We start from the raw sequence: 26588 nt of genomic DNA, 5'->3' as shown, positions 1-26588 counted from the left end.
CACTAGTCTTAACCATTAGTCTGTTTTATAGTCCACTAGTCTCAACCATTAGTCTGTTCTACAGTCCACTAGTCTCAACCATTAGTCTGTTTTATAGTCCACTAGTCTCCTCTATAGTCCACTAGTCTCAACCATTAGTCTGTTCTACAGTCCACTAGTCTCAACCATTAGTCTGTTTTATAGTCCACTAGTCTCCTCTATAGTCAAATAGTCTCAACCATTAGTCTGTTCTACAGTCCACTAGTCTCAACCATTAGTCTGTTTTAGAGTCCATTAGTCTGTTCTACAGTCCATTAGTCTCAACAATTAGTCTGTTCTACAGTCCATTAGTCTGTTCTACAGTCCATTAGTCTGTTTTATAGTCCACTAGTCTCAACCATTAGTCTGTTTTATAGTCCACTAGTCTCAACCATTAGTCTGTTCTACAGTCCACTAGTCTCAACAATTAGTCTGTTTTATAGTCCATTAGTCTGTTCTATAGTCCACTAGTCTGTTCTACAGTCCATTAGTCTCAACAATTAGTCTGTTCTACAGTTCATTAGTCTGTTCTATAGTCTACTAGTCTCAACCATTAGTCTCCTCTATAGTCCACTAGTCTCAACCATTAGTCTACTCTACAGTCCACTAGTCTCAGCCATTAGTCTCCTCTATAGTCCACTAGTCTCAGCCATTAGTCTCCTCTATAGTCCAATAGTCTCAACCATTAGTTTCCTCTATAGTCCACTAGTCTCAACCATTAGTCTCCTCTACAGTCCACTAGTCTGTTCTACAGTCCACTAGTCTCAACCATTAGTCTGTTCTACAGTCCACTAGTCTCAACCATTAGTCTGTTTTATAGTCCACTAGTCTCAACCATTAGTCTGTTTTATAGTCCATTAGTCTGTTTTATAGTCAACTAATCTCCTCTATAGTCCAATAGTCTCAACCATTAGTCTGTTCTACAGTCCACTAGTCTGTTCTACAGTCCATTAGTCTGTTCTACAGTCCACTAGTCTCAACCATTAGTCTGTTCTACAGTCCATTAGTCTGTTCTATAGTCCATTAGTCTGTTTTATAGTCCACTAGTCTCAACCATAAGTCTGTTCTACAGTCCATTAGTCTGTTCTACATTTCACTAGTCTCAACCATTGGTCTCCTCTATAGTCCATTAGTCTCAACCATTAGTCTCCTCTATAGTCAAATAGTCTCAACCATTAGTCTGTTTTATAGTCCACTAGTCTCAACCATTAGTCTTTTCTATAGTCCATTAGTCTGTTCTACTGTCTAATAGTCTGTTCTACAGTCCATTAGTCTGTTCTACAGTCCATTAGTCTGTTCTACAGTCCACTAGTCTCAACCATAAGTCTGTTCTACAGTCCATTAGTCTGTTCTACAGTCCATTGGTCTGTTCTACAGTCCACTAGTCTGTTCTACAGTCCATTAGTCTGTTCTACATTTCACTAGTCTCAACCATTATTCTCCTCTATAGTCCACTAGTCTCAACCATTAGTCTCCTCTATAGTCCATTAGTCTCAACCATTAGTCTCCTCCATAGTCCACTAGTCTCAACCATTAGTCTGTTTTATAGTCCACTAGTCTCAACCATTAGTCTGTTCTACAGTCCACTTGTCTCAACCATTAGTCTGTTCTATAGTCCATTAGTCTGTTCTACAGTCCATTAGTCTGTTCTACAGTCCATTAGTCTGTTCTACAGTCCACTAGTCTCAACCATTAGTCTGTTCTACAGTCCATTAGTCTGTTCTACTGTCCATTAGTCTGTTTTATAGTCCATTAGTCTCAACCATTAGTCTGTTCTACAGTCCATTAGTCTGTTCTATAGTCCATTAGTCTGTTTTATAGTCCATTAGTGTCAACCATTAGTCTGTTTTATAGTCCACTAGTCTCAACCATTAGTCTGTTCTATAGTCCATTAGTCTGTTCTACCGTCCATTAGTCTGTTCTACAGTCCATTAGTCTGTTCAACAGTCCATTAGTCTGTTCTACAGTCCATTAGTCTGTTCTACAGTCCATTAGTCTCCTCTACAGTCCACTAGTGTAAACCATTAGTCTGTTCTACAGTCCATGAGTCTGTTCTACTGTCCATTAGTCTGTTTTATAGTCCATTAGTCTCAACCATTAGTCTGTTCTACAGTCCATTAGTCTGTTCTATAGTCCATTAGTCTGTTTTATAGTCCATTAGTATCAACCATTAGTCTGTTTTATAGTTCACTAGTCTCAACCATTAATTTGTTCTATATTCCATTAGTCTGTTCTACAGTCCATTAGTCTGTTTTATAGTCCACTAGTCTCCTCTATAGTCCACTAGTCTCAACCATTAGTCTGTTCTAAAGTCCATTAGTATGTTCTACAGTCCACTAGTCTCAACCATAAGTCTGTTCTACAGTCCATTAGTCTGTTCTACATTTCACTAGTCTCAACCATTAGTCTCCTCTATAGTCCACTAGTCTCAACCATTAGTCTCCGCTATAGTCCACTAGTCTCAACCTTTAGTCTGTTTTATAGTCCACTAGTCTCAACCATTAGTCTGTTCTACAGTCCATTAGTCTGTTCTACAGTCCATTAGTCTCCTCTATAGTCCACTAGTCTAAACCATTTGTCTGTTCTACAGTCCATTAGTCTGTTCTACTGTCCATTAGTCTGTTTTATAGTCCATTAGTCTCAACCATTAGTCTGTTCTACAGTCCATTAGTCTGTTCTATAGTCCATTAGTCTGTTTTATAGTCCATTAGTGTCAACCATTAGTCTGTTTTATAGTCCACTAGTCTCAACCATTAGTCTGTTCTATAGTCCATTAGTCTGTTCTACAGTCCATTAGTCTGTTCTACAGTCCATTAGTCTGTTCTACAGTCCATTAGTCTGTTCTACAGTCCATTAGTCTGTTCTACAGTCCATTAGTCTCCTCTATAGTCCACTAGTCTAAACTATTAGTCTGTTCTACAGTCCATTAGTCTGTTCTACTGTCCATTAGTCTGTTTTATAGTCCATTAGTCTCAACCATTAGTCTGTTCTACAGTCCATTAGTCTGTTCTACATTTCACTAGTCTCAACCATTAGTCTCCTCTATAGTCCACTAGTCTCAACCATTAGTCTCCTCTATAGTCCACTAGTCTCAACCATTAGTCTGTTTTATAGTCCACTAGTCTCAACCATTAGTCTGTTCTACAGTCCATTAGTCTGTTCTACAGTCCATTAGTCTCCTTTATAGTCCACTAGTCTAAACCATTAGTCTGTTCTACAGTCCATTAGTCTGTTCTACTGTCCATTAGTCTGTTTTATAGTCCATTAGTCTCAACCATTAGTCTGTTCTACAGTCCATTAGTCTGTTTTATAGTCCATTAGTCTGTTTTATAGTCCACTAGTCTCAAACATGAGTCTCCTCTATAGTCCACTAGTCTCAACCATTAGTCTGTTCTACAGTCCATTAGTCTGTTCTACTGTCCATTAGTCTGTTTTATAGTCCATTAGTCTCAACCATTAGTCTGTTCTACAGTCCATTAGTCTGTTCTACATTTCACTAGTCTCAACCATTAGTCTCCTCTATAGTCCACTAGTCTCAACCATTAGTCTCCTCTATAGTCCACTAGTCTCAACCATTAGTCTGTTTTATAGTCCACTAGTCTCAACCATTAGTCTGTTCTACAGTCCATTAGTCTGTTCTACAGTCCATTAGTCTCCTTTATAGTCCACTAGTCTAAACCATTAGTCTGTTCTACAGTCCATTAGTCTGTTCTACTGTCCATTAGTCTGTTTTATAGTCCATTAGTCTCAACCATTAGTCTGTTCTACATTCCATTAGTCTGTTTTATAGTCCATTAGTCTGTTTTATAGTCCACTAGTCTCAAACATGAGTCTCCTCTATAGTCCACTAGTCTCAACCATTAGTCTGTTTTATAGTCCACTAGTCTCAACCATTAGTCTGTTCTACAGTCCATTAGTCTGTTCTACAGTCCACTAGTCTAAACCATTAGTCTGTTCTTATGTCCATTAGTCTGTTTTATAGTCCATTAGTCTCAACCATTAGTCTGTTTTATAGTCCACTAGTCTCAACCATTAGTCTGTTCTACAGTCCACTAGTCTCAACCATTAGTCTGTTTTATAGTCCACTAGTCTCAACCATTAGTCTGTTCTATAGTCCATTAGTCTCAACCATTAGTCTCCTCTATAGTCCACTAGTCTCAACCATTAGTCTGTTCTATGGTCCACTAGTCTCAACCATTAGTCTGTTCTATAGTCCACTAGTCTCAACCATTAGTCTGTTTTATAGTCCATTAGTCTGTTCTATAGTCCATTAGTCTGTTTTATAGTCCATTAGTCTGTTCTATAGTCCATTAGTCTGTTCTACAGTCCATTAGTCTGTTCTATAGTCCACTAGTCTCAACCATTAGTCTGTTCTATACTCCACTAGTCTCAACCATTAGTCTCCTCTATAGTCCACTAGTCTCAACCATTAGTCTGTTCTATAGTCCACTAGTCTCAACCATTAGTCTGTTTTATAGTCCATTAGTCTGTTCTATAGTCCATTAGTCTGTTCTACAGTCCATTAGTCTGTTTTATAGTCCATTAGTCTGTTCTATAGTCCATTAGTCTGTTCTACAGTCCATTAGTCTGTTTTATAGTCCATTAGTCTGTTCTATAGTCCATTAGTCTGTTCTACAGTCCATTAGTCTGTTCTACAGTCCATTAGTCTGTTCTACAGTCCATTAGTCTGTTCTACAGTCCATTAGTCTGTTCTAGAGTCCATTAGTCTGTTCTACAGTCCATTAGTCTGTTCTACAGTCCATTAGTCTGTTCTACTGTCCATTAGTCTGTTTTATAGTCCATTAGTCTCAACCATTAGTCTGTTCTACAGTCCATTAGTCTGTTTTATAGTCCATTAGTCTGTTTTATAGTCCACTAGTCTCAAACATGAGTCTCCTCTATAGTCCACTAGTCTCAACCATTAGTCTGTTTTATAGTCCACTAGTCTCAACCATTAGTCTGTTCTACAGTCCATTAGTCTGTTCTACAGTCCACTAGTCTAAACCATTAGTCTGTTCTACTGTCCATTAGTCTGTTTTATAGTCCATTAGTCTCAACCATTAGTCTCATCTATAGTCCACTAGTCTCAACCATTAGTCTGTTCTACTGTCCATTAGTCTGTTTTATAGTCCATTAGTCTCAACCATTAGTCTCCTCTATAGTCCATTAGTCTCAACCATTAGCCTCCTCTATAGTCCACTAGTCTCAACCATTAGTCTGTTCTACAGTCCACTAGTCTCAACCATTAGTCTGTTTTATAGTCCACTAGTCTCAACCATTAGTCTGTTCTACAGTCCACTAGTCTCAACCATTAGTCTGTTTTATAGTCCACTAGTCTCAACCATTAGTCTGTTCTATAGTCCATTAGTCTCAACCATTAGTCTCCTCTATAGTCCACTAGTCTCAACCATTAGTCTGTTCTATGGTCCACTAGTCTCAACCATTAGTCTGTTCTATAGTCCACTAGTCTCAACCATTAGTCTGTTTTATAGTCCATTAGTCTGTTCTATAGTCCATTAGTCTGTTTTATAGTCCATTAGTCTGTTCTATAGTCCATTAGTCTGTTCTACAGTCCATTAGTCTGTTCTATAGTCCACTAGTCTCAACCATTAGTCTGTTCTATACTCCACTAGTCTCAACCATTAGTCTCCTCTATAGTCCACTAGTCTCAACCATTAGTCTGTTCTATAGTCCACTTGTCTCAACCATTAGTCTGTTTTATATTCCATTAGTCTGTTCTATAGTCCATTAGTCTGTTCTATAGTCCATTAGTCTGTTCTACAGTCCATTAGTCTGTTTTATAGTCCATTAGTCTGTTCTATAGTCCATTAGTCTGTTCTACAGTCCATTAGTCTGTTTTATAGTACATTAGTCTGTTCTATAGTCCATTAGTCTGTTCTACAGTCCATTAGTCTGTTCTACAGTCCATTAGTCTGTTCTACAGTCCATTAGTCTGTTCTACAGTCCATTAGTCTGTTCTAGAGTCCATTAGTCTGTTCTACAGTCCATTAGTCTGTTCTACAGTCCATTAGTCTGTTCTACAGTCCATTAGTCTGTTCTACAGTCCACTAGTCTCAACCACTAGTCTGTTCTACAGTCCATTAGTCTGTTTTATAGTCCATTAGTCTAAATATATATTGTTTAAAAATGTGTGGAAGCAGCGTTCAGCATCTCAGCTCAACCTGATCCGCTCTGGAATACAACAGAACAAAGCTGATGAAGCTGTAGAAGTGTCATCAATAAGGAGCTACGTCCCAAATGCCATCCTCTTCCCAATGTAGTGCACTACTTTAGACCAGGGCTGGCACCCTATTCCCTATATAGTGCACTACTTTAGACCAGGGCTATCCCCCTATTCCCTATGTAGTGCACTACTTTAGACCAAGGCTGGCATCCTATTCCCAATGTAGTGCACTACTTTAGACCAAGGCTGGCATCCTATTCCCAATGTAGTGCACTACTTTAGACCAAGGCTGGCATCCTATTTCCAATGTAGTGCACTCATTTAGACCAGGGCTGGCACCCTATTCCCTATGTAGTGCACTACTTTAGACCAGGGCTGGCCCCCTATTCCCTATGTAGTGCACTACTTTAGACCAGGGCTGGCCCCCTATTCCCTATGTAGTGCACTACTTTAGACCAGGGCTGGCCCCCTATTTCCTATGTAGTGCACTACTTTAGACCAGGGCTGGCACCCTATTCCGTATGTAGTGCACTACTTTAGATCAGGGCTGGCACCCTATTCCGTATGTAGTGCACTACTTTAGATCAGGGCTGGCACCCTATTCCCTATGTAGTTCACTACTTTAGACCAGATCGGGAGCAGAACACTGATACAGGCCCTGGTATATGGGCACTATACAGGGAATAGGTTGCCAGTCCTGGTCAAAAGTAGTGCACTACATAGGGAATAGGGTGCCAGCCCTGGTCTAAAGTAGTGCACTACATAGGGAATAGGGTTCCATTTGTCACGCATTCTAAGAGAGTCCTAGACAAGCTTCACTGACAGCTGTTTGTATCCAGGCAGGCAGAGGCTTCTCGTTCGGCTTTACTGACTCCCAGTCCTGCGTTTCCACTGGCTAACACAGCTAGTCAGGCGTTCACCATTGATCCTCACCGCCACTCTCTGTCTGTCTGATCCACCTCGACCGACGCAGCAGACACACACCGAGGGAATGAATAAATTAGCCTGTTTGGGGTTTTAATGTGTCTTAAAAGGTTTTCCCTGGGTTGTTTCAGTGCTGTGTTATTCTAGTTATGAGGATTTAAGAAGGTTTATAGGATTAATTATAATCTGTTGTTAATAGATGAAGAGGTATTAAACTGTCTGACACATGTGCATCCTAAACTTCAGCTAGATTTTTTTGGTTTGACGAAATTAAAAACACATTTTTATTTTTATATTTAACTAGGCAAGTCAGTTAATTAAGAACTAATTCTTATTTACAATGACGGCCTAGCGGGTAATAGTGCCTTGTTCAGGGGCATAACAATAGGTGTTCACCTTGTCAGCTCCGGTATTCAATCCAGCAACCTTTTGGTTACTGGCCCAACACTTTAACCACTAGGCTACCTACCACCCCAATATATAGTAGTGGTATTATTTATGGCTTGGTTTGATGTTTTTTATAAAGGGAAGAGGACACTGGAGCAGGAATTAAAGACACTTTCATGAAATCATCTAGGGAGCTAAGTGTGTATCCTCCTCTGCTCTTTTAAATTTACAAGATTAGAATTTTATAGAGTGCAAATTCCTTTGAATTTTACAGACTATGCAAAAACCCCATGTGTTGTGAGTTACAAGGTTTTTTTGAAAAACCAACGCTTTTATCAAAATAACTTTTAAAACAACTAATCCCACTAGTTAAACTTCTCAGCTGTGTCCACATGGTTCCATGGTGGCCCAGGAAAATAAATCCACTGGAGAATGTAGACAACAATTAAATACAGATGTAGAGTGGGAATAGAGAGTTGACTAAATGCTACACTTCACTGGTGTCTCTCCGTGTCCTGCGTGGCCGAAGCCGAACACGGACTACTTTAAATATATATATTTTTTATCTCCGCAAAATGTAGCATTGTTTTTATTTTTAAATAGACTATAGGATACACAGATCACTCAGAATGTCTAAGAGACAGATGGGGCTGTGCTGAAATATACACATTTAAATAATAAACATAAAAACATTATGAGAAAATTTAAATTAATTTTGGTTTAATTCTGCTCCTTAGTCGATACCGTTTAATTGAATATGGTTTTACGATTAATTACTGTCATCAAATAAGATATTATAATTCATATTTAAACATTAACCTAAGAATAGTTCAGAAGCTTACGCAGGATAATTAAGTCTGAATAAAATATAATTTTTGCATTTTAATGAAACAAAAAAAAACATACCCATTTGTTAATGATTGTCCAAATGTGGTCCGCGATAATATACAAATGAAAAATGTGTACAGTACATTAATCTGTGGAAGCACACAGCAAGAGCAATTTAGTCATTTGTACTTATCTGTAATTAAAATGTGTAATTCCCGAACACATGTGGGAGTTTGTTGATGTGTAATTTGTCTCTTTCGTTTTGTTAAAGCTGACATGCTGCTCCGTGCAGCGATCCACTGAGTAGCTACATTAAACCTGTTAATACCATGTGGTCTTCAACCCTGCAAATGATTTCCAGGCCAGTTCGCCTTTGAGTGGCGCATCAAAGAAGATTTAAGGTAGACGTTTTATCACACCCTCCCTACCGCACTGTCGTTGCCACCACAGACAGACAGAGAGACAGAGAGAGAGAAAGAGAGAGAAAGAGGGAGAGAGAAAGAGGGAGAGAGGGGGCGAGAGGGAGGGAGGGAGAGAGTGAGGGGGTGAGAGAGACAGAGAGAGAATGAGAGAGAGAAAGAGAGAACGAGAGAGAGAGAGAGAGAGAGAGAGAGAGAGAGAATGAGAGAGAGAAAGAGAGAGAATAAGAGAGAGAGTGAACGAGAGAGAGAGAGAACGAGAGAGAGAACGAGAGAGAGAGAAAGAGAGAGAGAGAGAGAGAAAGAGAGAGAGGCATAGAGTGAGAGAGAGGCATAGAGAGAGAGAGAGAGAGAGAGAGAGAGAGAGAGAGAGAGAGAGAGAGAGAGAGAGAGAGAGAGAGAGAGAGAGAGAGATAGGCCAAGACAGAGGCAAAAACAACACTAATTTAACAATGCTCACAAATGACAGGAAGCACAATAACAGGCTAGAACACTTTCTCTCAGCATAAACACACAAGCTGGGAAAGTCTGAGATATTTTGAACTAAGGGAAACATGGTGATTTGCATTCATTAGTTCATACCTCAATACATTTGTATTAAATCATTTATATCACCGTTGTGCTGAAAAGACAAAATCTCTGAAAACTAAACAACAAAAACCTGTAAATAACTAGTATATTATTCTATCCTCCCCATAAAGAGGAAAAATACTACTTTTTTAAAAATATTTTTACCTTTATTTAACTAGGCAAGTCAGTTAAAAACAAATTCTTATTTTCAATGACAGCCTACCGGGTAACAGTGCTGCCTATTCATGATCTAAATCATCAGGGGGTTGTTCAATCAAATACATGTATTTGTTAAAAATCTATCACTTGACTGTTTCATTTCAGAGAGACAAATAATCATTTATTTTTTTGCAAAATTATTTCTATATCGGCCTCACTCTCAGAGAAATAATTAGGATTGCGAGGTTTTTACACAGATAAAAAATCTAACAAATAACTACATTTTTAATAAAGAATTGTACAATTGATTACATTTTTTTTTAAATAAATGAATCAATACAGTAATATGAGATTTGTATGTTAAACATTTATATTTTGACAGTTTAGTCATTTAGCAGACGCTCTTATCCAGAACGACTTACAGTTTTAATCGTTTACCTCTGCCTACAACTTCCTGTATGCTCTTCCAACTCGGTAGCTAGCTTCCTCATGATGGTTTAGAAGGTAAACACGCATGTGACCAATGACAAACAAACATCTAAGTAGGTATTACTGCTAGAGGGGAGGGGAGGGCAATCAACGCTAATCCTAACGCCTCATTTCCTGCTCTTTAGGACACATTTCCCCGAGACAAACAGCGGAGTGTTAACAAAATAACATCCCCCCTTATTTAGTAGACAATTCCGCGACAGATAATCACCCAGAACTGAGGGGGGGTCGTCCTCCCCATAGTATCAATTAACCCTCTGTGTCTTTCACCAGCCCCCCCCCCCCCCCCATCTCTAGATCTGAGAGAGGAGAAAGAATGCTTGACCCGTCCAGCGACACACACACACACACACACACACACACACACACACACACACGGGAAAGGCATTGACAATCAACAAGGCCTTCTGAAGGCATGCTCCCTCTCCGCCACAGCGACCGAGCAGCCGACCAAACCACCGGCTACCACCAGCTCTACCACGACCTCAGCTGGCTCACTGGGTCTGGATAGATGCAGAATGCACACCGTAGAGGTCCTACGAAATACATTATATCGTGTATTAAATTAACTATTTAATTCTGTGACGCACACTGCAGCGAACAAACTGGGGGGGGGGGCTTGATACCTGCAGTTCCACCAGTCAGCAGTACTCCTTATTAAAGCAAATACAGTGAGTAAACAGCCCTCTCATTGGCTAAACAGGCCTATAGACAGCCCTCTCATTGGCTCAACAGGCCTAGAGTTTGACTGAATGGGTCGCAGCAGGCTTCAGCACCCATGCTTATTGTCTACACAGAGAAAGAGAGAGAGAGAGAGAGATCCATGCAGAAAAAAAACACATGAGTTTCACCTGAGATCTTATGTAAAGCAACACGTAATAACATGAAAATGCACATGTGAAAACACCTGTCCACATGTGAAATCCTTGCTCTTTTTTTTATATATCCAAGCCATTCTATCTAAGAACTACGTCTCTTGTTTGTTTTTTCAACGATCATAAAAGGTAGGTAGTTTCCCTCGCCGATGATTGGTGCAACATTAAAAAGACAGTACAGAGAAGGGAAAAAAAAGGGACGGCAACATTTGATTTGAGAGAGAGATAAAAACACCTCACAGATTCAATGAGTTAAACCGAGTCATAACGTCAGTCAGAGAACACACATTATCCTACAGCATCCTTCAATTAGGACAGCTACACTTCTTTATAGTGAAACACTACACATGTACCCATAGAGAGAGAGACAGAGAGAGAGAGAGAGAGAGAGAGAGAACGAGAGACAATGAGAGAGAGAGAGAGGGAGAGAGAGACAAAGAGACAGAGAGAGAGAGAGAGAGAGAGAGAGAGAGAGAGAGAGAGAGAGAGAGAGAGAGAGAGAGAGAGAGAGAGACAGAGAGAGAGAGAGAGAGAGAGAGAACGAGAGACAATGAGAGAGAGAGAGAGAGAGAGAGAGAGAGAGAGACAGAGAGAGAGAGAGAGAGAGAGAGAGAGAACGAGAGACAATGAGAGAGAGAGAGAGGGAGAGAGAGACAAAGAGACAGAGAGAGAGAGAGAGAGAGAGAGAGAGAGAGAGAGAGAGAGAGAGAGAGAGAGAGAGAGAGAGAGAGAGAGACAGAGAGAGAGAGACAGAGAGAGACAGAGAGAGAGAGAGAGAGAGAGAGAGAGAGAGAGAGAGAGAGAGAGAGAGAGAGAGAGAGAGAGAGAGAGAGAGAGAGAGAGAGAGAGAGAGAGAGAGAGAGAGAGAGAGAGAGAGAGAGAGAGAGAGAGAGAGAGAGAGAGAGAGAGAGAGAGAGAGAGAGAGAGAGAGAGAGAGAGAGAGAGAGAGAGACAGAGAGAGAGAGAGAGAGAGAGAGAGAGAGAGAGAGAGAGAGAGAGAGAGAGACAGAGAGAGAGAGAGAGAGAGAGAGAGAGAGAGAGAGAGAGAGAGAGAGAGAGAGAGAGAGAGAGAGAGAGAGAGCTACTACTACTGGGTTGTATGAATATATAGAAGAAAAATACTACTGTATTGATCCATACAAGATGGACATGTGTCTTCTGTATAGTGTAAAGCAGCACTGTCTATTCTACTAAAGTATAGCATAGAACAGTATATTATAGTATATACAGTATAGTATATTGTAGTATATTATAGTATAGAACAGTATATTATAATATTTTAAGCATAGTATATTGTAGTATATTATAGTATAGAACAGTATATTATAATATTTTAAGCATAGTATATTGTAGTATATTATAGTATAGAACAGTATATTATAGTATATTAAGCATAGTATATTGTAATATATTATAGTATAGTATTGTATAGAAAAGCATATTATATTATAGTATTGTACAGAACAGTATATGATAATATATCATAGTATATTATATAACATTATATTACATTATAGTATAGTATATTGTAGTATATTGTAGTATATTGTAGTATATTGTAGTATATTGTAGTATATTGTAGAATATTGTAGTATATTGTAGTATATTGTAGTATAACAGGAAGCAGTGTGAGAGTTTACTCTAAGCAGTATGACCGGGCCGCTGTGTTAAACCATAAGAGGTGGTTGTTTGTGGTGGTGGGGGTTAGCTGTTGTCTTGTGAGACACACGCCGTCCGTCTCCCGTTCAGAGCATTCCTGACCAGGCAGCGGCAAGAGCAGATGTCATTAGACGTCAACTGCTCTAACTGGGCTGCTGTTGTTTATTCCACCAGTGGAAAAGAGACTCCTGAAGCGAGGTTTTGCTTTGCAGCATCGAAAAATGTAAACGGGGAGCCGAGTAATGAGCACGCAAGAGGACATCCTATCATACACACTTGAACATTTAGGAAGCAGATTTATTTAAATGTTTTTTGAAATTGTGATTTATATATTTTATTGTATTCAGATCGAGGTGTTTTGTTTTTAGAATGTAATTTTAAAGAAGGATTTGATGTGAATTTAATTGCTGAGCTAAATAGAAATAAAAATATTGTAAAGTTGATTTGGGCATGATTTAAAAAAAATAAGAAGTAGACAACAGTTATTGGATATAGTTAGGAATATTAATTTGTGATCAAGTCGGTGTCGGAAAAAAAACATTCATGTTTTTCATACAAAGTAAATCATTTACATAATTGTTTAGAGTATATCATTAAGTCCAAAGAGTATTTCATTCTTGAACAGTCAGTTTATACATTATCATAAATGTTTTCACTTATATTACTAGTATAGTAATATTTATAGGAATAGTACATTACCATTGTTGCAATATATACTTATACTCCAGTAGCTCCATAACTTGTGTTTTTATCTTTTTTTAAATGTCATCACTGAGTTAGTTATTACAGACGATCATATTATGACAGTTTCGTATTATATTATATATATATATATCTAAATATCACTCCGCACTAAAACAAAAAGCATTGCTTTTTACAAATAAATATGACAAGTCCATTTTTCATTTAGATATTTTGAGCAGTGGATGAATACAGTCAAGACGTTACCATAATGTAAGTGGTTATTTAACTGGTCTAAATATTAACACGATAAATAAATATAAACAAGATGCCTCAAAAAAAAACAAGCTGTTAAAACTATTTATTCGCACGATAACAACTAGTGCCAATATATATATTTTTTAAAATATTGACTCATTCTATTGACGCCTTAATTCATTAATAAATCCTCACAGTTTACAATAGAGATGCCTGTAAGTAATACAAAGTTCAGGAGAAGAGAAGAGTATGTATTTAGCAACAACAAAAAACATGTTCATATAGAAAGCCAGTGACAGACAGGCATCAGACTAACCCGACCAACAGTGAAACAGCAGAAAATACAATACTGCTTCTTGTAACACAAAGTCATACTCACCCCTATATTGGAGAAAATTCCTTTATCTGGCAACCCTTCCTTAAAGCTTCTTTATACTATTCTACAGCCAAGTCTGTCCAGTCCAGAACAAACAAGAAGAAATGTAAAATGAAGTTCTTAAAAAAAATAGAGTTGGTAGAACCTGTAACGCAACAAATTACCGGCTACAAGACAACTTTTTCTTTTTCATTTTAAGCGTTAGAACTCACGGAGTCCCGATACACACACTAACTGGTATCTCAGGAGACCGAGTCAGAGTGAGAAGGACAGTTGTCTGATTACTGCTTCAGGCAGTGACTACAGAGTGTCTGACGAAGAGGGGGGAAATAAGGAGAGAGAGAGAGAGAGAGAGAGAGAGAGAGAGAGAGAGAGAGAGGGAGGAGGGAGGGAAAGCATTGAGAGGAGGGAGGAGGTGGAGGGAGGGTAGGGAAGGAGAAAGAGAGAGAGAGGAAGGCTGCTGTTTGAGCTGTTTGAAAGAGCAGATAGTTGCGGTAAGCCAGTAAGGTGATAAGTCAGTAAGTCAGTAAGGAAGTAAGGTAGTAAGGCATCAGGGTAGTAAGGCAGCAAGGCAGCAAGGCAGTAAGGTAGCAAGGTAGCAAGTCAGCAAGGCAGTAAGGCAGCAAGGTGGCAAGGCAGCAAGTCAGCAAGGCAGTAAGGCAGCAAGGCAGCAAGTAAGCAAGGCAGCAAGTCAGCAAGGCGATAAGGCAGCAAGGTAGCAAGGCAGCAAGTCAGCAAGGCAGCAAGGTAGCAAGGGCAGCAAGTCAGCAAGGCAGTAAGGCAGTAGTCAGCAAGGCAGTAAGGCAGTAAGGCAGTAAGCCAGTAAGGTGATCAGTCAGAAAGGCAGTAAGTCAGTAAGGCAGTAAGTCAGTAAGCCAGTATGGTGATCCGTCCGAAAGGCAGTAAGTCAGTAAGGCAGTAAGTCAGTAAGGCAGTAAGCTTGTAAGGCATCAGGGTAGAAAGGCGGTAAGTCAGTAAGATGGTAAGTCAGTAAGGCAGTAAGTCAGTAAGGCAGTAAGACAGTAAGGCAGTAAGACAGTAAGTCAGTAAGTCAGTAAGGCATTAAGGTAGAAAGGCAGTAAGTCAGTAAGAAGGTAAGTCAGTAAGGCAGTAAGAGTGTAAGGCAGTAAGACAGTAAGGCATTAAGACAGTAAGACAGTAAGGCAGTAAGGCAGTAAGTCATTAAGGCATTAAGGTAGAAAGGCAGTCAGTCAGTAAGATGGTAAGTCAGTAAGGCCATAAGTCAGTAAGGCAGTAAGACAGTAAGGCAGCAAGACAGTAAGTCAGTAAGATGGTAAGTCAGTAAGGCAGTAAGTCAGTAAGGCAGTAAGACAGTAAGGCAGTAAGACAGTAAGGCAGTAAGACAGTAAGGCAGTAAGTCAGTAAGGCAGTAAGTCAGTAAGGCATTAAGGTAGAAAGGCGGTAAGTCGGTAATATGGTAAGTCAGTAAGGCAGTAAGTCAGTAAGGCAGTAAGACAGTAAGGCAGTAAGACAGTAAGGCAGTAAGACAATAAGGCAGTAAGGCAGTAAGTCAGTAAATCAGTAAGGCAGTAAGGCAGTAAGGCAGTAAGGCAGTAAGTCAGTAAATCAGTAAGGCAGTAAGACAGTAAGGCAGTAAGTCAGTAAGTCTCACAGGAAGACAGGAGTCTGGACAGAGGAAGCACGAGGGAGCTGTGCCTCACACAGATGTCATTCACACACCCAGTTCTATAGAGCTTTAAACAATACACCCACAGGGCCCCCTCTCTCTCCAGATCCTATCAGTGATCCTGAGACAATGACTACGTATCAACTGGCACCCTATGCCATAGGGCTCTGCTCAAAAGTAGTGCCGTATGTAGGGAATAGGGTACCATTTGGGAGGTAGTAAATGAGGAGGAGGGCAGATCCCTCCACCAAGCCCTCGGCTCTTCTCTGGTTCTCCAGGCTCAGAGAACACCTCACTAGGTTACACCCCCAGGGCCTGGCTTTCTTCTTCTCCCTCTTTCCCATTGTTCTCTCTCTCTCTCTCTCTCTCTCTCTCTCTCTCTCTCTCTCTCTCTCTCTCTCTCACTCTCTATCTCTCTGTCTCTCTCTCTCTCTCTCTCTCTGTCTCTCTCTCTCTCTCTCCCTCTCTCTCTCTCTCTCACTCTCTCTCTCTCTCTCTCTCTGTCTCTCTCTCTCTCTCTCTCTCTCTCTCTCTCTCTCTCTCTCTCTCTCTCTCTCTCTCTCTCTCTCTCTCTCTCTCTCTCTCTCATTGGCATGGGAAACATGTTTACATTGCCAAAGCAAGTAAAATGGATGAAATAAAGTGAATAAACAAATGAAGTTAACAGAACATATTACAGTTTCAAAAAAACAGAGACATTTAAAAGTATGTCTACATACAGTGTTGTATTAATGTGCAAATAGTTGAAGTACAAAAGAGAAAATAAATAAAGATAAATATAGGTTGTATTTATAATGGTGTTTGTTCTTCACTGGTTGCCCTTTTCTTGTGGAAACAGGTCACAAAATCTTTTTCACCCAGTAGATATGGGAGTTTATCAAAATTGGATTTGTTTTTCGAATACTTTGTGGATCTGTGTAATCTGAGGGAAATATGTGTCTCTAATATGGTCATACATTGGGCAGGAGGTTAGGAAGTGCAGCTCAGTTTCCATTTCATTATGTGGGCAGTGAACACACGTCTGTCTACGGCGGCCTTTCTCAATAGCAAGGCTATGCTCACTGAGTCTGTACATAGTCAAAGCTTTCCTTACATTTAGGTCAGTCACAGTGGTCAGGTATTCTGCCGCTGTGTACTCTCTGTGTAGGGCCAAATAGCATTCTAGTTTGCTCTGTTTTTTTGTTAATTCTTTCCAATGTGACAAGTAATTATCTTTTAGTTTTCTCATGATTTGGTTGGGTCTAATTGTGTTGCTGTCCTGGGGCTCTGTAGGGTGTGTTTGTGTTTGTGAACAGAGCCCCAGGACCAGCTTGCTTAGGGGACTCTTTTCCATGTTCATCTCTCTGTAGGTGATGACTTTGTTATGGAAGGTTTGGGAATCGCTTCCTTTTAGGTGGTTGTAGAATTTATTGGCTCTTTTCTGGATTTTGATAATTAGTGGGTATCGGCCTAATTCTGCTCTGCATGCATTATTTGGTGTTCTACGTTGTACACGGAGGATATTTTTGCAGAATTCTGCGCGCAGAGTCTCAATTTGGTGTTTGTCCCATTTTATGAATTCTTAGTTGGTGAGCGGACCCCAGACCTCACAACCATAAAGGGCAATTGGTTCTATAACTGATTCAAGTATTTTTAGCCAGATCCTAATTGATATGTCAAATTTTATGTTCCTTTTGATGGCAGTAGACATTTGACTTCAGATTCTAGTACGGTGAGGTCGGGTGCTGCAGACTGTTCTAGTGCCCGCGCCAATACATTTATATATATGTTGAAGAGGGTGGGGCTTATGCTGCATCCCTGTCTCACCCCACGACCCTGTGGAAAGAAATGTGAGTTTTTTGCCAATTTTAACCGCACACCTGTTTTTGCATGGGTTTCATAATGTTGGATGTTTTTCTCTTTTTCTCTCTCCTCTGTACTCTCTCTCCTCTGTCCTCTCTCCTCTGTCCTCTCTCCTCTGTCCTCTCTCCTCTGCCCTCTCTCCTCTGCCCTCTCTACTCTCTCCTCTCTCTCCTCTGTCCTCTCTCCTCTCTCCTCTCTCTCCTCTGTCCTCTCTCCTCTGCCCTCTCTCCTCTCTCTCCTCTCTCCTCTCTCCTCTCTCTCCTCTGTCCTCTCTCCTCTCTCCTCTCTCTCCTCTGTCCTCTCTCCTCTGTCCTCTCTCCTCTGTCCTCTCTCCTCTGCCCTCTCTCCTCTCTCCTCTCTCTCCTCTGTCCTCTCTCCTCTGTCCTCTCTCCTCTGTCCTCTCTCTCCTCTGTCCTCTCTCCTCTCTCTCCTCTGTCCTCTCTCCTCTGTCCTCTCTCTCCTCTCTCTCCTCTGTCCTCTCTCTCCTCTGTCCTCTCTCCTCTCTCTCCTCTGTCCTCTCTCTCCTCTGTCCTCTCTCTCCTCTGTCCTCTCTCTCCTCTTTCCTCTCTCCTCTCTCTCCTCTGTCCTCTCTCCTCTCTCTCCTCTGTCCTCTCTCTCCTCTCTCCTCTCTCTCCTCTGTCCTCTCTCTCCTCTGTCCTCTCTCCTCTGTCCTCTCTATCCTCTTTCCTCTCTCTCCTCTGTCCTCTCTCCTCTCTCTCCCCTGTCCTCTCTCTCCTCTCTCCTCTCTCTCCTCTGTCCTCTCTCTCCTCTGTCCTCTCTCCTCTGTCCTCTCTCCTCTGTCCTCTCTCCTCTGCCCTCTCTCCTCTCTCCTCTCTCTCCTCTGTCCTCTCTCCTCTCTCCTCTCTCTCCTCTGTCCTCTCTCCTCTGCCCTCTCTCCTCTCTCTCCTCTCTCCTCTCTCCTCTCTCTCCTCTGTCCTCTGTCCTCTCTCCTCTCTCTCCTCTGTCCTCTCTCCTCTGTCCTCTCTCCTCTGTCCTCTCTCCTCTGTCCTCTCTCTCCTCTTTCCTCTCTCTCCTCTGTCCTCTCTCCCATCTGTCCTCTCTCCCATCTGTCCTTTCTCCTCTGTCCTCTCTCTCCTCTGTCCTCTCTCCTCTCTCTCCTCTCTCCTCTCTCTCCTCTGTCCTCTCTCCTCTCTCTCCTCTGTCCTATCTCTCCTCTCTCTTCTCTGTCCTCTCTCTCCTCTCTCCTCTCTCCTCTGTCCTCTCTCTCCTCTGTCCTCTCTCTCTCCTCTGTCCTCTCTCCCTCCTCTGTCCTCTCTCCCATCTGTCCTCTCTCCTCTGTCCTCTCTCCTCTCTCTCCTCTGTCCTCTCTCTCCTCTCTCCTCTCTCTCCTCTGTCCTCTCTCCTCTCTGTCCTCTCTCTCCTGTCTCCTCTCTCTCCTCTCTCCTCTCTCTACTCTCTCCTCTCTCTCCTCTGTCCTCTCTCCTCTCTCTCCTCTGTCCTCTCTCTCCTCTCTCTCCTCTGTCATCTCTCTCCTCTCTCCTCTCTCTCCTCTGTCCTCTCTCCTCTCTCTCCTCTGTCCCCTCTCTCCTCTGTCATGGTTATATATGGTCAACATGGTGATATATGGTCAACATTTTTTTTTTTTTCTCCTTTATTTAACCAGGTAGGCTAGTTGCGACCTGGCCAAGATAAAGCATAGCAATTCGACACATACAACATCACAGAGTTACACATGGAATAAACAAAACATACAGTCAATAATACAGTAGAACAAAAGAAAACAAAAAGTCTATATACAGTGAGTGCAAATGAGGTAAGTTAAGGAAATAAATAGGCCATGGTGGTGAAGTAATTACAATATAGCAATTAAACACTGGAATGGTAGATCGGCAGAAGATGAATGTGCAAGTAGAGATACTGGGGTGCAAAGGAGAAAGATAAATACATAAATAAATAAATACCAGTATGGGGATGAGGTAGGTAGACAGATGGGCTGTTTACAGATAGACTAAGTACAGCTGGTACAGCTGACAGCTGGTGCTTAAAGCTAGTGAGGGAGATGTGAGTCTCCAGCTTCAGAGATTTTTGCAATTCGTTCCAGTCATTGGCAGCAGAGAACTGGAAGGAAAGACGACCAAAGGGGGAATTGGCTTTGGGGGTGACCAGTGAGATATATCTGCTGGAGCGTGGTCAACATGGTTATATATGGTCAACATGTTTAACATGGTTATATATGGTCAACATGTTTAACATGGTTATGTATGGTCAACATGGTTAACATGGTTATATATGGTCAACATGGTTAACATGGTTATATATGGTCAACATGGTTATATATGGTCAACATGGTTAACATGGTTATATATGGTCAACATGGTTATATATGGTCAACATGGTAAACATGGTTATATATGGTCAACATGGTTATATATGGTCAACATGGTTAACATGGTTATATATGGTCAACATGGTTATATATGGTCAACATGGTTAACTTGGTTATATATGGTCAACATGGTTATATATGGTCAACATGGTTAACATGGGCAACATGGTCACACATGTTTACATATGGTCAACATGGTTAACATGGTTATTTATGGTCAACATGGTTATATATGGTCAACATGGTTAACATGGTTATATATGGTCAACATGGTTAACATGGTTATATATGGTCAACATGGTTATATATGGTCAACATGGTTAACATGGTATATATGGTCAACATGGTTATATATGGTCAACATGGTTAACATGGTTATATATGGACAACATGGTCACACATGTTTATATATGGTCAACATGGTTAACATGGTTATATATGGTCAACATGGTTATATATGGTCAACATGGTTATATATGGTCAACATGGTTAACATGGTTATATATGGGCAACATGGTCACACATGTTTATATATGGTCAACATGGTTAACATGGTTATTTATGGTCAACATGGTTATATATGGTCAACATGGTTAACATGGTTATATATGGTCAACATGGTTAACATGGTTATATATGGTCAACATGGTCACACATGTTTATATATGGTCAACATGGTTAACGTGGTGATATATGGTTAACATGGCTATGTATGGTCAACATGGTTATACATGGTCAACATGGTTAACTTGGTTATATATGGTTAACATGGTTATATATGGTCAACATGGTTAACATGGTTATATATGGTCAACATGGTTAACATGGTTATATATGGTCAACATGGTTAACTTGGTTATATATGGTCAACATGGTTATTTATGGTCAACATGGTTATATATGGTCAACATGGTTATACATGGTTATATATATTTTTGGGTATATATATATATATATTTGCAAGGAGGCATGAGGACTGCAGATGTGGCCAGGACAATAAATTGTAATGTCCATACTTTGAGACGCCTAAGACAGCGGTACAGGGAGACAGGACGGACAGCTGATCGTCCTCGCAGTGGCAGACCACGTGTAACAACACCTGCACAGGATCGGTAAATCTGAACATCACACCTGCGGGACAGTTACAGGATGGTAACAACAACTGCCCGAGTTACACCAGGAACGCACAGTGCTCTGTGCTCAGACTGTCCGCAATAGGCTGAGAGAGGCTGGACTGAGGGCTTGTAGGCCTGTTGTAAGGCAGGTCCTCACCAGACATCACCGGCAACAACGTTGCCTATGGGCACAAACCCACCGTCGCTGGACCAGACAGGACTGGCAAAAAGTGCGGTCATGTGGTACTCTTACTGAGGGCTCATCCTGACATGACCCTCCAGCATGACATTGCCACCAGCCATACTGCTTGTTCTGTGCGTGATTTCTGCAAGACAGGAATGTCAGTGTTCTGCCATGGCCAGTAAAGAGCCTGGATCTCAATCCCATTGAGCACATCTGGGACCTGTTGGATCGGAGGGTGAGGGCTAGGGCCATTCCCCCCAGAAATGTCCAGGAACTTGCAGATGCCTTGGTGGAAGAGTGGGGTAACATCTCACAGCAAGAACTGGCAAATCTGGTGCAGTCCATGAGGAGGAGATGCACTCCAGTACTTAATGCAGCTGGTGGCCACACCAGATACTGACTGTTACTTTTGACCCCCCCCCCCCCCCTTGTTCAGGAACATAATATTCAATTTCTGTTAGTCACATGTCTATGGAAGTTGTTCAGTTTACATCTCAGTTGTTGAATCTTGTTATGTTCATACAAATATTTGTAATTAAGTTTGCTGAAAATAAACGCAGTTGACAGTGAGAGGACGTTTCTTTTTTTGCTGAGGTTACATGGTTATTTTTAAATTTTTATTTTAACCTTTTTTTAACTAGGCAAGTCAGTTAAGAACAAATTCTTATTTACAATGACGGCCTGCCCCGGCCAAACCCTCCCCTAACCCGGACGAAGCTGGGCCAATTGTGCGCCACCCTATGGGATACATGGTTATACACGGTACCACATGGTTATACATGACTATATAGGGTTCTACACGCTTCTACAAGGCTGTAGCACTGCTGAGCATTATACCATCATCCTATACAAACTGGGTGCCTCCCAAATGTCACCCTATTCCCTATATCGTGCACTACTTTTGACAAGGGCCCTATAGGCCCTAGCGAATAGGGTGCCATTTGGGAGAATGAAACCCTCCAATCCAGCTAGTTTTACTAGACATGTTTTGGGGAGGTTTTATGTTTGCATGTGCCACATGTAAAAGTTTAGACGTTTTCAAATCTGGGAATATGTAACCTCTATGTAATGTTAAAGCTGCAACACGGAGGTTAAGGTCGATGCATTGTAGTCTGTTAATGGATTAAGATATATTTTGTTTATTGTTTCAGATATGGTTTAAAGATTTTAGCCCAAAAAGAAAAAAAAGTTGTGTTTTATTCAGCATTCAAATGAAGAATTCTAAATGTCAGGTGTATGTAGCTACTAAACAAATTAGATCTAGAACTCAAAAACATAACAAGATAACTAACACGTTAACGTGGAAATTCAAACAATAAACCAATCCACACTAGGCCCTGCATCCCAAATAGCACCCTATTACCTATATAGTGCACTACTATAGACACCAGAGCCCTATTGGGCACTATATAGGGAATAGGGTGCTATTTGGGAGACAATCCGGATCATTGGAGCATAGAGTCTGCTATGCAATGTGCTCATTATGGAATTGCCAACTGGGAGCTTAGCAGAGATGGTCTGATACTGTCCCCATCTAGACTGACATCAGACCTAAAACATTACTGGCCCCCCCAAAAAACTATATCAAGACAGAAATTTGAGAAGTGGTTTGCGATTAAATGTGACGCTGTTCATTATTGAGGATTATCTACATGGAAATCCATAGGCTTCTTGTGGGGCTGCAGGGAGGGAAGGAGGGAAGGAGGGAAGGAGGATGGATATCTGTAATTTAGAGTGAGGAGAGATCTGCAGTGTCCTATACTGCCAACAGGTTATCCTCACCACTACTACAAACACATCAACTATACTGCCAACAGGTTATATTCTCCACTACTATAAACACCTCAACTATACTGCCAACAGGTTATATTCTCCACTACTATAAACACATCAACTATACTGCCAACAGGTTATATTCTCCACTACTATAAACACATCAACTATACTGCCAACAGGTTATATTCTCCACTACTATAAACACATCAACTATACTGCCTAGGGTTATATTCTCCACTACTATAAACACATCAACTATACTGCCTAGGGTTATATTCTCCACTACTATAAACACATCAACTATACTGCCAACAGGATATATTCTCCACTACTATAAACACATCAACTATACTGCCTAGGGTTATATTCTCCACTACTATAAACACATCAACTATACTGCCAACAGGTTATATTCTCCACTACTACAAAAACATCAACTATACTGCCAACAGGTTATATTCTCCACTACTATAAACACATCAACTATACTGCCAACAGGATATATTCTCCACTACTATAAACACATCAACTATACTGCCAACAGGTTATATTCTCCACTATTATAAACACATCAACTATACTACCAACAGGTTATATTCTCCACTACTATAAACACATCAACTATACTGCCTAGGGTTATATTCTCCACTACTATAAACACATCAACTATACTGCCTAGGGTTATATTCTCCACTACTATAAACACATCAACTATACTGCCTAGGGTTATATTCTCCACTACTATATACTTCTCCACTACTATAAACACATCAACTATACTGCCAACAGGTTATATTCTCCACTACTATAAACACATCAACTATACTGCCAACAGGATATATTCTCCACTACTATAAACACATCAACTATACTGCCAACAGGTTATATTCTCCACTACTATAAACACATCAACTATACTGCCAACAGGATATATTCTCCACTACTATAAACACATCAACTATACTGCCTAGGGTTATATTCTCCACTACTATAAACACATCAACTATACTGCCAACAGGTTATATTCTCCACTACTATAAACACATCAACTATACTGCCAACAGGTTATATTCTCCACTACTATAAACACATCAACTATACTGCCTAGGGTTATATTCTCCACTACTACAAACACATCAACTATACTGCCAACAGGTTATATTCTCCACTACTATAAACACATCAACTATACTGCCTAGGGTTATATTCTCCACTACTATAAACACATCAACTATACTGCCAACAGGTTATATTCTCCACTACTATAAACACATCAACTATACTGTTATATTCTCCACTACTATAAACACATCAACTATACTGGGTTATATTCTCCACTACTATAAACACATCAACTATACTGCCTAGGGTTATATTCTCCACTACTATAAACACATCAACTATACTGCCAACAGGTTATATTCTCCACTACTATAAACACATCAACTATACTGCCAACAGGATATATTCTCCACTACTATAAACACATCAACTATACTGCCAACAGGTTATATTCTCCACTATATAAACACATCAACTATACTGCCAACTAGGATATATTCTCCACTACTATAAACACATCAACTATACTGCCTAGGGTTATATTCTCCACTACTATAAACACATCAACTATACTGCCAACAGGTTATATTCTCCACTACTATAAACACATCAACTATACTGCCAACAGGTTATATTCTCCACTACTATAAACACATCAACTATACTGCCTAGGGTTATATTCTCCACTACTACAAACACATCAACTATACTGCCAACAGGTTATATTCTCCACTACTATAAACACATCAACTATACTGCCTAGGGTTATATTCTCCACTACTATAAACACATCAACTATACTGCCAACAGGGTTATATTCTCCACTACTATAAACACATCAACTATACTGCCTAGGGATATATTCTCCACTACTATAAACACATCAACTATACTGCCAACAGGTTATATTCTCCACTACTATAAACACATCAACTATACTGCCAACAGGATATATTCTCCACTACTATAAACACATCAACTATACTGCCTAGGGTTATATTCTCCACTACTATAAACACATCAACTATACTGCCAACAGGTTATATTCTCCACTACTATAAACACATCAACTATACTGCCAACAGGTTATATTCTCCACTACTATAAACACATCAACTATACTGCCTAGGGTTATATTCTCCACTACTACAAACACATCAACTATACTGCCAACAGGTTATATTCTCCACTACTATAAACACATCAACTATACTGCCTAGGGTTATATTCTCCACTACTATAAACACATCAACTATACTGCCAACAGGTTATATTCTCCACTACTATAAACACATCAACTATACTGCCTAGGGTTATATTCTCCACTACTATAAACACATCAACTATACTGCCTAGGGTTATATTCTCCACTACTATAAACACATCAACTATACTGCCAACAGGTTATATTCTCCACTACTATAAACACATCAACTATACTGCCTAGGGTTATATTCTCCACTACTATAAACACATCAACTATACTGCCAACAGGTTATATTCTCCACTACTACAAACACATCAACTATACTGCCAACAGGTTATATTCTCCACTACTATAAACACATCAACTATACTGCCAACAGGTTATATTCTCCACTACTACAAACACATCAACTATACTGCCAACAGGTTATATTCTCCACTACTATAAACACATCAACTATACTGCCAACAGGTTATATTCTCCACTACTATAAACACATCAACTATACTGCCAACAGGTTATATTCTCCACTACTATAAACACATCAACTATACTGCCTAGGGTTATATTCTCCACTACTATAAACACATCAACTATACTGCCAACAGGTTATATTCTCCACTACTATAAACACATCAACTATACTGCCTAGGGTTATATTCTCCACTACTATAAACACATCAACTATACTGCCAACAGGTTATATTCTCCACTACTACAAACACATGAACATCCATTACAAATCAGTGTGTCGCCTGCAAAGCCTGAAACGTTTGAAAGTGGTGCTTGTTGGATTTAAGAGATTGAATTGACTACGAAGGGGAAAGTTATTGAATGCTTGTTAAACTCTAAATCTCTAAATGGAAGTCTTCTTTTGCCTCTATTTTAGCAGGTCAAATGAGAACACAAGTCAAATGAGAACACAAGTCATTGAGAACACAAGTCATTGAGAACACAAGTCATTGAGAACACAAGTCATTGAGAACACAAGTCATTGAGAACACAAGTCAATTGAGAACACAAGTCAAATGAGAACACAAGTCATTGAGAACACAAGTCATTGAGAACACAAGTCATTGAGAACACAAGTCATTGAGAACACAAGTCAATTTAGAACACAAGTCAATTGAGAACACAAGTCAATTGAGAACACAAGTCAATTGTGTGTGTGTGTGTGTGTGTGTGTGTGTGTGTGTGTGTGTGTGTGTGTGTGTGTGTGTGTGTGTGTGTGTGTGTGTGTGTGTGTGTGTGTGTAAGTGTGTGTGTGTGTGTGTGTTACCTGGTCAAGTAGTCCGTCTATAGACTGAGAGAGAGTTGAAATAAAAGTGTGTAAACCCTCTTCACAACTTTATGCGTTAGCCACCTCCTCTGGTCTTACACACTGGGCACCTGGAGCTCAATGTTCATTTGTCTACAAGGAGCAGCTGGTATTGAATATTCTGTTCTAGATGCCTTCCTTCTGGTCTAACACACTGGGCACCTGGAGCTCAATGTTCATTTGTCTACAAGGAGCAGCTGGTATTGAATATTGTATTCTAGAAGGCTGGTATTGAATATTCTGTTCTAGAAGGCTGGTATTG

The 26588-nt window shown here is 40.3% G+C and overlaps 1 protein-coding gene across 1 annotated transcript in view; it reads right to left on the bottom strand.

The window, feature by feature from the left end:
- LOC139420131 (eyes absent homolog 1) overlaps positions 1-14140 on the bottom strand; it is a 114091-nt gene extending 99951 nt beyond the window's left edge. Inside the window, exon 1 of the mRNA XM_071169884.1 lies at positions 13831-14140. The gene's annotated coding sequence lies outside the window, so the exon portion shown is untranslated. The remainder of the gene's footprint in view (positions 1-13830) is intronic.
- Between the last annotated feature and the right edge of the window lie 12448 nt (positions 14141-26588).

The sequence above is a fragment of the Oncorhynchus clarkii genome, chromosome 11 (genome assembly GCF_045791955.1).
Source record: "Oncorhynchus clarkii lewisi isolate Uvic-CL-2024 chromosome 11, UVic_Ocla_1.0, whole genome shotgun sequence".
In the NCBI taxonomy this organism is placed as follows: Eukaryota; Metazoa; Chordata; class Actinopteri; order Salmoniformes; family Salmonidae; genus Oncorhynchus; species Oncorhynchus clarkii.
The sequence above is the reverse complement of the archived record's forward strand: the minus strand, read 5'-3'. Positions and strand labels throughout refer to the sequence as shown.